Here is a 12,175-nt window from a genome sequence, read left to right on the forward strand (position 1 = left end):
TGGAGATCCTCTAGAACTAACAAGTCAGAATTAAATATAATTCAACTCTATTTAGTGGTCTTCTTGTGGGGAAAAATGGAATTTTTTCCCCCGTCTTCTGCCCATCTCAGTTACGTGTGTGCCAGGAAGTAACCACTCAGAGCAATGGTGGAATCAAACCATGACACGTTTTAAAGAGCTGCCAATTCTTTTTTTTTTTTTTTAAGATTTTATTTTATTTATTTGAGAGATAGAGAATGAGAGAGAGAGAGCACATGAGAGGGGAGAGGGTCAGAGGGAGAAGCAGACTCCCTGCCGAGCAGGGAGCCCGATGCGGGACTCGATCCCGGGACTCCAGGATCATGACCTGAGCCGAAGGCAGTCGCTTAACCAACTGAGCCACCCAGGCGCCCAAAGAGCTGCCAATTCTAAGTTGAACTCATTCTATTTTGAAGGTGTCTCTGGCACTTTCAGGTTCCAAAATCATGTTTCTCTTTATATCCGTAAATGCTAGGATGCAGGAAAAAGAGAAACATTTCTCTGTCCCTCACAGGACTGCCGTGCAGCAAGCATGGAGCATGCCAAGTTAGAGCTAAAAATTGGTTGCCCACATTCACAGCCAGAGCACAGATTTAAGGACACAGGTAGAAGAAGATCATAACTATGCAAGCCACAGCACTACTTGTAAGTAAAAAAACAAACAAACAAAAACAGATCTCGGGGGCTTGGGATGGAGGGTAAAGGCAAGATCAATTCCTTGGTATCATGATTCCCAAAGGTCTTACACTCAGGACAACATTCATGACTACCTCCAGGAGAAATAGTATTGAAGAACTTGCAATTCCATGGGGAAATTGGAGCCAGAAGATTCTAGTATATTCTGAGAGGGAAGTCGGTGAGTAGTAAGCAAGATCCCAATTCACTTATGGTTTAGTTTCTCAGGGGCTCCAAGCAGAGGCCGTGAAGTGGTCTGAGCTACCACCCATGGGTGGGGAGAGGTTATTCTCATAAAATGGACACAGTCAATATTACCTATATAATAGTAACTTTGACAGATTCCAACATTATTTCAGGGAGTTGAATCAAACCAAACTACAATACATTTTTAGGAAAAAAACACCAATTAGCTAAGCTTTTAACTAAATCAGATTCAATTCTAATTGTTTTAAGAATGAAACCATTATGAAAAGATTCAGTTTAAGAATTAAAAAAAAATACTCTGTAAAGAATTGTGATATCAACCTATATACATCTATGTTTACCTAAAAAAGAGGATCAGGTTTAGTTTTCTTTTCCCTTTCTTCACAAAATTCCTTACTCAGAACATAATGTAATGTGACATAATGTAAAGATTTGAGCAGCGGTTCTCAAAGCACAGGTCCTAGACCAACAGTGTCAGTACCACCTGGGAACCTACTAGAAATAAAAATTTGAGATCCCACCCCAGATCTATTTAGTCAGAAACTCTGGGGATGGGGTTCAGCAATCTTTATTTTTTTTAAAGATTTTATTTATTTATTTGATACAGAGAGAGAGAGTACAAACAGGGGGATTGGCAGGGAGAGGGAGAAGCAGGCTCCTGCTGAGCAGAGAGCCCGACGTGGGGTTCGATCCCAGGACCCTGGGATCATGACCTGAGCCGAAGCCAGATGCTTCTCCAACTGAGCCACCCAGGTGCCCCAGCAATCTTTATTTTAACATGCCCTCTAGGTAATTCTGATGCACACTAAAGTTTGCCAACAGCAGGATTAGACTACAAACTTTTGCAGGAGAGTCAGATAGTGATTATTTTTTAGCTGTGAGACTCAACTGTCCCTATCACAGTAACTAAAGTCCATCAGTGTAGTATGGAAGCGGCCATAGATAGTGTGTATATTAATGGGTCTGACTGTATTCCAATAAAACTTGATTTACAAAAAAAGGCAACAGACTGGATTTGGGCCTACAGGCTCTAGTTTGCTGACTCCTGGGGGGATGACCTCTTACATTTGTCCCTCACCCTCTCCTGCCTTGCTCACTTATTTTCACATCTTCCTATGCTTCTTTTTCTCTTCCTTCATCTTACCTAATTTACTTAATATCCTTTAATATTCCCTTTCTTCTATTTCTCAATGTTTCATTCTTTCCTTTCCACTGACCACCCCCTCTTTTGACTCAATTTCCAATTCTTTTCTTTTCTGCTGCTATTCCCTTCACCAACTCCCGTATCTCTTTACTCACTGGTACAGCCAAGAATGCATATTTTCCCCAATATTTCCCTTTACTTCTTTTCCTTTTTCACCTTCACAGGATTTTTGCCCCTTCCATAATAAATTCAGGAGCACATTGCTCACTGGCACTATCCACAGAAGTGCCGTTTTCTATTTACTGTATTATTAAAGAAAGAAATGCCACAGTCTTTTCAATAATGAAGCTGCTTCCATTTGACATCATTAGGCTTAGGGAGCATTCTGTAGGCTACCTTGGTGACATTTGTAGATACTATAATAATGGTAGATATTGGAGAACTTCCACTGTGTTTCTTTGTGTTTTTCTCAAAGCTGGTCAGAACCCAACCTAGATGATATTTTGTGTTTCCAGGTGAAAGGAATTTGGTCTTTACCCCAGTAAAGAAATGAATGATGTATCTTGGAAGGAAATTCTGACTTTTTAAAATATGAAGTTATTCATTTGGGGTATTATAGTTTTCTTAACTTTTCAGATAAAGGGTTACATTAGTAGCATACATTATCAGGCTTTCTGATCAATTAAATGGTAAATCTCCTCATGAAACACCACAAGAATTTCTCATCATGACAAGAGTACAATATGAGACAAGCATATCTAGAAACATCACCTATAAACAAATAACCAGATAAGAATAATGAAAATATGAGAAAGGAAATGAATCTCAGAAGGATATTTGTAATAATGTATTATTTTTATTCTTCTTGTAGTTTTTCAGCAAATTTCGTTCTCAATAACATCTTTAAAGACATAATTAAAAATATAAATGACATAAACCTAGTCTTTTAAATTATTTTATGGCATTATATCAGGAACCCAGAGGACTGTCCTTGTTCTTCAAACGTCCTTTCCAGTTGGAGGAGAGACCTGATCCCTGAGGGGAGGCGTCCTGTTCCCTCACTCATCCTCAGGTAAACTCAAACACACTGGCTCTTCCTGATTCTACTCCCTCTGAATGAGAGCTTTTTTAAATTTTAATCTTTGTGGCCCAGAAAGACTTCAGTCTAGGGTTTAATACTGATATGACCTTGAATCCTCAGGTAAAGTCACTAGCTCAATAAAATTGCATTTTTTGAGAGACTAGATAAAGAATAAGCTACCTGAAAGAAAGAAAAATCCTTACATAGTCCTTAGCACAATGCTTGACACAGTCCGAGCAATTATTAACTATATGAATGAATGCATGAATGAATGAATGAACGAATCCCTGAAGGTCACAGGAAGACTGCATGACTTAGGACTTTAACATAATATCCATCTTTATCTTTACTATTTATAGGGCAAAATTTCAAATTTTATCCCATATTACCATTAAGTTCAATAGATAACAATGGATACAGTAAGTTCAATTGATAATAAGTACAATGGATACTATTGCATTATATTTATGTGCCTTATAAGAATGGATAAATCAATATTGATAAAAACCAGTAATACTTATTATAGGCTATTTAGGTCTCAGTTTCTTTGAAAATCTAGTGAGTACACATTGACATCTATAATATCGACCACTGAAATTATTATCCAGAGAGAATCCATCCATCATCTATTCAGTGAATATTTACCCGACAGACACCATGTGTCTGGCCCTGAGTAAGGTACTAAGTAAGGGTCATCTTTCTGTTTTCTTTTAAATAAGAAATATTTCATTTAAACATTTTAAAAATGTATCTCTAGGTTATGTGTTTGTGTGTGTGTGTGTGAGAGAGAGAGAGAGAAAGAGAAAGACCACCTATTTTCAAAGTTCATCACACTTTCATTATATAAAATGCATATAGAAGTCATTTGTTTTCCTAAATTGTCAGAAATATTATGTATATAAATAGCATATGTTTGAAAATAAATAGCAAAACATTGGTAAGATAAAAAACTTCCTGTTTTTTTTGGAGGAATTAAACAATGTTCATTTCATACAAGCCCCATGACAGTCCTATAGGACAGGCAGGGCAAGCATGATGCCCATTTTGCAGATAACCTCAGAGAGATCAAGCAATTTGCTTAAGGTCACATGAAAAGTTAAGTGCCAGAAATGGATCCAGAACTACATGATATACAACAATAATGAAAACAACATTCTGTTCAGCTAAGTTTTAGAATATCTTGGAGTGAGAAGACTGAGAATTTGAAAAACAGGTACCACTTCCGGTTTTGATGCTGATTCATTAAATCACCAGGAGTAAATTAACCTCCCCATGTCTCTATTTCCACATCTACCTAATGGAGGATAATGAGCCTTGCCACCTCACAGGGCACAGGCAAGATTAATCAGATAACTTGGGTAAGGCACTGTGAAGACTGGAGAGGGAAGGCCGCGTGGAATCCGGAGTTCCCACTGCTCATCAGACTGCTGTTGCATCATGTGTGTAATTTACCACAGTGAGCAGAGCTGTGCTGCTCCACCTGGTCTCCCATCTCTGTGCCTTGAACCAATGAATGGTTAGGAGTATTGCATGATGTGTTTCTCTCCCTAGTAATTCATAATATGTACCTATATCACCTCGTACAGTGCTTCAATTACTGCGCACTCAGTGGGTGGGGCACCATGATACATTCTTCCTAATTATCCCCAGGCAAGTCTTGCTCCATCATACAGGTGCTTTTCCAAGTTTAAATCCTTTGGCAGAAACGTAGACTGTTTCTGGCAGTGAGAGCTGTGGCAAGATGCTTAATCCTTTAAGCAGTGAGTAAGAAGGTCCTATACTCAAAAGGTTGGCATCTTTCTATGCCGCAGAGACCAAGAACAAACCTTGAGTCATTTGAGATGGTGTCCCACATGCTGGGATCTTTCCCACATTTCTCAGAGTTGTCTCCCAGTACCACAACCAACAGGTTTTGAAATGTACAAAAAGTATCCTGGGGAAGATAATTTGGGGACTCTGGCTACAAAATTGCAGGTGCTATAGGAGGTACGAAAAGATTCCTGCCTTTGGCTTATTACTATTATTATTTTTTAAGATAAAGGGATGAGGCAGTTTAGACTCGGGACCTTGCTATCTCTTTGGATGTTACCTCTTTGATCCTAAAGTACACACTCAAACTGATGGTCAGCCCAAAGGGCTCCATAACTCATCTTTCTTAGTTTCCAGAAGAGATGTGCCTCCTTCCTTTCTGAAGGTTAAGGAGACCCTGTTGGGTGATGGGTTCCAAAGATCATGGCTTGGTTTATTTAAATTGTAAACAAAATTATTTGATTCAAGGCTAGGAGACGTAATTGTAATACATACATGCCAGATAATAAACTCCCACATGGAATGAATCTGAAGTTTAAAAATACTAATACTATTTTTTTAAAGATTTTATTTATTTATTTGAGAGAGAGAATGAGATAGAGAGAGCATGAGAGGGGGGAGGGTCAGAGGGAGAAGCAGACCCCCTGCTGAGCAGGGAGCCCGATGTGGGACTCGATCCCGGGACTCCAGGATCATGACCTGAGCCGAAGACAGTCGCTTAACCAACTGAGCCACCCAGGCGCCCCAAAAATACTAATACTATTAAAAATATTTGCATCTGGCAAGGAATCTTGAGTTCTATGGCTCTTCTCGGGTGAGTGGGGTCCATTTGTCTTCTTAGACAGGACTAATAGTAACCAACTGAAGCTTGTCTTTCAGTAGCAAAGATTCACAATTGCATTTTTAAAAATCTTCCTTGCCATGGCCATTTGTAAACAGAATCTTGGCAACTGTTTTATTTCCTTCCAAATCTAATGTTAAAAGAAAAATGAACCCTAGATCCTTGTTCCATTGTAGAACATTCCTCCTATAAAACTTAGTCTCCTAATTCTTCTTAGATATGGCTACCCAAGAAAGTTCCCCATAGCCTTTGGGCAGGGCTGATCTGAAGCTGGATCCACTTGGGTGTATGGCTGGCTTGACTGCTAACATCAAGAAGACCTGGTGCCATTGGGTTGAGAGCCACTGTGCTGCACCCCGTCAGCCCCAGACTCCCCTGAGACACTGCCCCCTTCCACAGATCCAGCGACACCTGTTAGCACCAAGTAAAGGGTGGAGGTACTTCCTCCCATGTGGCCGCATCCCTTGGGATTCGTCAGAGAAGTGCTGCACTAATTATCACCCACAGTGGTAACACTCAGCCGTCCAGGGAGTTAACTCAAAACCTGCACGGGGGTGGGGAGGGTGGGGAGGTGGAGGGGGGAATGAACGGAAGAACTGATTCTTCTCCCACCACGGTGGTGGTCTTCAATGGGATGTCGCGGTTGGGGCAGTAGGGGACGGGTGGGGGAGCATAAGCATGTTCATAAACCAGGCTCTGGGGCCAAATAAGTTTAGGAAACTAACCCCATCTCCTGTTCTGGGAAAGCCAGAATACATTTGCATATTAAAGATTCTGAGAAGGTTTTCTGTAAAAAACCTGAATACCTTTAGTTAATTCCACATTTCCACAAATATGAGTACAGAATATTAATTTTTTTTCTTTTTCTTCCTGTTTTTATTTAAGATTCCTGGGAATGAATATTCCATGGGGCACACTTTGGAAAACAGTGCCTTTACCCATGATCTCACATATTCCCAACTGAAAAGGAATCTGGAACTAGAAATTTATTTATTTTTTTCCCCCCAGGAGGTAACTTTTAACATAAGGAAATATCTTGGCTTTGAGTGTTGATGTACTAGAACTTACTTGTAAACTGCCACCTCACTAACTTGGCTTAAATACAGTAGTTCAACAAGCACCTTAATGTTTATTTGTGAAAGTCCATTACAACTGTACATGACTATTTGTGGGAGTCTTTTAGCAAAACTTGTCTAAGACATTGCTTGGGAAAGGAAATTTCATTCCAGAAGGATCTGGGGAAGCTTATAAAAGTACACAGTCTATAATGGGAAAAAATAAGGTAATGAAGAAATCATAATGAGAGCAAACAAGCATAGGAAAGAATAAAGCCAGCACAATAATTCGTGCCAAAGGTATGTTTGTTATTGGAGGTTGGCTGCAAATTTGAATCTGAGTGTCCTAAGGAACTACAGAAACAATCATTTAGATTGCTCCCCAAATAAAATAGAACTAAATAAACATATTAGGGGAGGTACAGCTTTTCCTATACTGAGAGAAATCATGACTTTTAGGCACCAAGAACTTCAATGGGTTTTAGTGTATTTGCTTTCACCCAGAAAAGGAGCACCAGTGAAAGTGACTCACCATCCCAGTGACCCATCCCTAATGGGTCTTGTCCCGAAGTTGTTCGGGAGTTAGCCAGAAAAGTGTCCCCTTCAACTTGTTTCCCAAATATTTGCCTTTCTGGGGTCTGGGCTAAGTTATGAGTCATTGCCAGGAACTACATATTGGCAGAAATTTTAGGAATTACTCTAGTGAGTGAAGCATCAGGCAGGAGCAAGAGTTAAAAAAGCATCCTTCTAACCCTAGCTTTGCAAATGATTTATTATGCAACCATGACCCTCTACCTTGAGTCATTTCCTCACTTATGCAGGAAACATAAATCTGGACTACCCATCCATCACAACTATTACAAGTAGAAGAATCTCCTGTAAAAGGAGATTAGCCATGCTGAAGTATTAAGCACTTAACATAAGATGAAAATTATGTTTGGAAATTAAAATGTGATCTCAGTAACCCATTAAGAGTAATGATATGGAGAAAAGAATTTCAGTAATTATCTCTATAAAAGTACGTTACTAACAACTATTTTTTTCATTCAGAAATCTGACTCAGTTATCACAGAGAATTATATGTGTTATAGTGTAAAAATAAAAGCCAGTGAAGTACATTCCCAGGATCATTGCGCAGAAAAAAGAAAGTCCCATAAACACAGAAGCTTAGTAATGTCTCTAATTCAACAGATGGTCTATTCACTTGGGAAGAAAAGGGTCTGGTTTCGGATCCTATCGCTTCTTAACAGTTTGTGTAATATTTATGTCTTTGGTATTCATATTCTGTCTATTTGCAAATGATACGTATGACAACTTGCCAGTGGAAAATATATGTCGCAACCTTTTCTTTCAAGCAGCACTGCTGACAGGTAGCAACCTCATCTCCTTGTCAGCCCTGACTTTCTCCTAAACCAAAGATCCTCTTACCAAGACCTCTGCCAATCATAAAGAGACAATTTAAGTGACCTATGGCTTGCTGTGTGACCACAACATATTACAGGCCTTCTCTCTCCTACGTAGAATCGCTTTTCATCAAATCACTTTTCATCATTAGGAAAAAAGAAAGAAAGCAGAGAAAAATCCCCACGGGGCATTTTCCTAAGTTGTAGAGAAAAAAAAATGCTAACATGGCAATTAGTATTTTCTGTTTTTTTTTTCTAAGAAAAAAGTTCTTTTTTCCTAAAAAGGAAATAATTCCGAAAAATACAAATAGAAACCTCAAGATTCCATTTGCCTATCAGATTGGCAAGTTTAAAAAGTCTGACCATACCAAGTGTTGGTGAGGATATACAACAGTGGGAATTCTCATCCCATGGTGGGAAAAAAGTAAATTAGTTAAAGTCACCATGGAGTGCATTTGACCACACTGAACAAAGTCTAAAATACACATAGCTGTAGGTATATACCCCAGAGACATGTGCACACATGCACCAAGAGACGTATTTAAAACATCCATCACAATACTATTGGAAATAATTGAAAAAATAACCTAGGTGCTCATCAAAAGACCATGGATAGATTGTGATATATCTATGCATGGAATACGTGGTCAAAATGAATTCACTAAAGCTACATAAATCAATGGAGATAAACATACAAAATGCCATGCTGAGCAATAACATAGTGTTCAGTCTAAAAAGCATGGTGCAAAAAGATGCTAGGTTGGGGTGCCATTTCTATAAAGTTTAAAAACCTGTGGTCATAGGGTACAAACTTCCAGTTATAAGATAAATAAGTCTGGGCACTTAATATATATCATGGTGACTACGGTTAACAATACTGTACTATATATTTGAAAGTTGCTAAGTGAGTGGATCTTAAAAGGTCTCAACTCAGTGATGGGCAATAAGGAGGGCATGTGATGTGATGAGCACTGGGTGTTATACCCAGTATTGGTAACCTTGTGAAGTAATGGATGTTAACTAAACTTATTGTGATCATTTCACAATACATACACATATCAAATCGTTATGCTGTACATCTGAAACTAATATGCTATGTGTCAACTATATTTCAATAAAGCTGGGAAAAAACCCTTACAGTTATACTAGAAGACATATAAAATAAAAGGGAAAGAAGAGAAAGAACACTTGATATACTACACAGCAACAAAATTATCAAGGACACCCTTCAGCAAAGAATCATAGAATTATCCCTGGTTCCTTTCCTCATGGCCCCCATTTCAGAACAAAGCTCTGCTTCCTAGGACCCTTCTCGGTTGTCACCCAAAGTCCAACTGCTATGAAAGGTTCCTTCTAGCACCATCTTACTGAGACACCCTATGGTTCCTCATGGTAGGTACTCCTCCCTAGCTGCAAGGAGAAATAAATACAACTTATTTGACGACAACAACAATAAAGTTAAATAAAACCAGAAACCACAGAATTTTTTATAAAACCTGCAAAGTAATATTATGTTATATAGTTAGGTATATAAATATACAATAAAAAATATAAAACAAGCATGGGAATGCTATACACCAAATAAAATGATAATGACATCTTTCAGGAAGGGAGGGAGGGATGCAGACAGGCAGGTTGCTACCTGTCAGCAGTGCTGCTTGAAATTAATCTGAGTGGTTTACACAGGGGCTTCAACGGTACCTTAATGTTTCATTTCTTTTAAACAAATGATTCTGAAAGGAATATGGCTAAAAATGTTAGGGTTTGATAAAGTTAGGTAGTGGATACATGAATGCTTGTGCTGCTTTTATGATTGCCAATGTGTTTGAAATAGCACACACTTTTCTTTTTAAAGATAATACAGATCTTCCTCTACTTATGATGGCACTACATCCCGATAAGCCCATCATAAGTTAAAAATGCCAGGGCACCTGGGTGGCTCAGTCAGTTAAGCGTCTGTCTGCCTCTGCTCAGGTCATGATCCCCATGTTGGGCTCCCTGCTCAGCGGGGAGTCTGCTTCTCACTCTCCCTCTGTGCTCTCTCTCTCTCAAATAAATAAAATCTTAAAAAAAAGAAAACGCCATAATCAAAAATGCATTTAATACAGCCTGCCTACTGAACATCATAGCCTAGTCTAGCCTACATTCAACATGCTCAGAACACTTACATTTAGCCTATAGTTGGGCAAAATCATTGAAAACAAAGTCCATTTTGTAATAAAGTACTGACTATCTCATGTAATTGATTGAATACTGTGCTGAAAGTGAAAACAGAATGGTTGTATGGATGCAGAATGATTGTGAAGTGCATTGGTTGTTTACCCTCATGATGCACGGCTGACTGGGAGATGCAGCTGGCTGCCAGTGCCCAGCATCATGAGAGAGGATCCTGAGGCATATTGCTAGCCCAGGAAAAAAGATCAAAATTTAAAATTCGAAGTATGGTTTCTACTGAATGCATATTGCTTTCACACCATAGTAAAGGTGAAAAATCTTAAGTTGAACCATCATAAGTTGGGAACTGTCTGTATACTGGAATTACATTAAAATTTAGGAAGTTTTAATTACTGAAATATCAGAGAATGTTCATTATAATTCAATCTAACCTACAAGCCAGTTCAAGAATAGTTTTATAACAATGCTCTCTGGGGTTGATAAATTCCATCCACTTTTTGTAAATGTTGTAATTCATTAATCTATTTTTTTAATCCATTGTCCCCCTTGCCCTGTTTATTATGATACTAGCTGGGAGTCTCTCTTCCTGAGAGGCATGGCTAATTCAGAACTCATTAAATGCACAACTCCAAACTGTTCATTATATATTACCTCCATCCTCTCTCCATTGAGCATCATCTGCTATTGTGTTTACCCCATTACTGAGCTTAATTAAGTCCTTCAAGACTTTCTCGTAATCCCCCAAACTTGTTGTTGGCAAATATGTACCATTTATTTGCATTGCTTCTGAATCATTAATAAATACGTTTTAAAATTGTTTCTAGGTTTCTAAAAGTCATCACACAGTTCAAACTGACTGACATGCTCTCACTTTACATATTTACGTATCTGGTTTTTGGAATTATCCGGGATCTAACCTTTTATCTACTATTAACTTGTTCCCCAACTTATTTAAAGGGCCCTTCATTCAGAGCCCTGTGGGAAGATCACAACAAAGTGCAAACCACTGGCTCATCTAACTGCAAATACTCAGTTAATTATTTCAAGGAGTTTCAGCAGGTTAAAAAGACATAATTTATTAAAACTACATCGAATGAACTGCCTGGGCAGGTTTGTTTTTTTCTTTTTTCTGCTAAAGGAAAAATTTGCCCACACCTAATGTGAATTCACAGGATCTCTTTTCTCACATTAAAAAAACAAAACAAAACAGGTTAGCCATTAGCCAGCTGGCAGCTCTTTAAAGATATTCTCACAATTAATGGTAAATGATACAGCTTTTCTAGTGGGTCAGTTTCATTCTGCAATTTCTTCAGATTTTTAAAAATGATAACCAAGGGAGGCAGTGCTATTTCATTCCCCCAGGCTCCTATAGCTTTCATTGCCAAACTCAGGTCAGTGGTCTCCATCATTGTATGGATGAGAGTAACACAAGATCAGGGGGCGTTGTATTTAGCCTCTGTCCTTCTGGACTATCTGTTTGAGAGAACTGTGATCTAATAGACTGCTCTGACTTTACCACATGCATGCTATCAGAGAATTCTTGTTATTCTTTTGAGTTGTGAGCAATGTTGCCTTCAGATCCCCTCTTAATTTTAAAAGTCTTAGTTTATGCAGCCCTGCTGACAAATTTGCCCTTTGTTATCCTTTCTTGGGTAGATATTATTCTAATATATGTATCTACATTAGCAATGCAGCATCATTATTCATTCATTTCAACGCCACTGAACATCTTTTATGGACATAATGTGGAAATGCTGTTAGTGGACA

General features: G+C 38.5%; 1 protein-coding gene across 1 annotated transcript in view; it reads right to left on the minus strand.

Annotated features, from left to right (window-relative positions):
• Window positions 1–12,175, minus strand: part of ABCA12 (ATP binding cassette subfamily A member 12) — a 168,926-nt gene that overhangs the window by 117,363 nt on the left and 39,388 nt on the right.

Source organism: Neomonachus schauinslandi, chromosome 3 (genome assembly GCF_002201575.2).
Source record: "Neomonachus schauinslandi chromosome 3, ASM220157v2, whole genome shotgun sequence".
NCBI classification, from domain to species: Eukaryota; Metazoa; Chordata; class Mammalia; order Carnivora; family Phocidae; genus Neomonachus; species Neomonachus schauinslandi.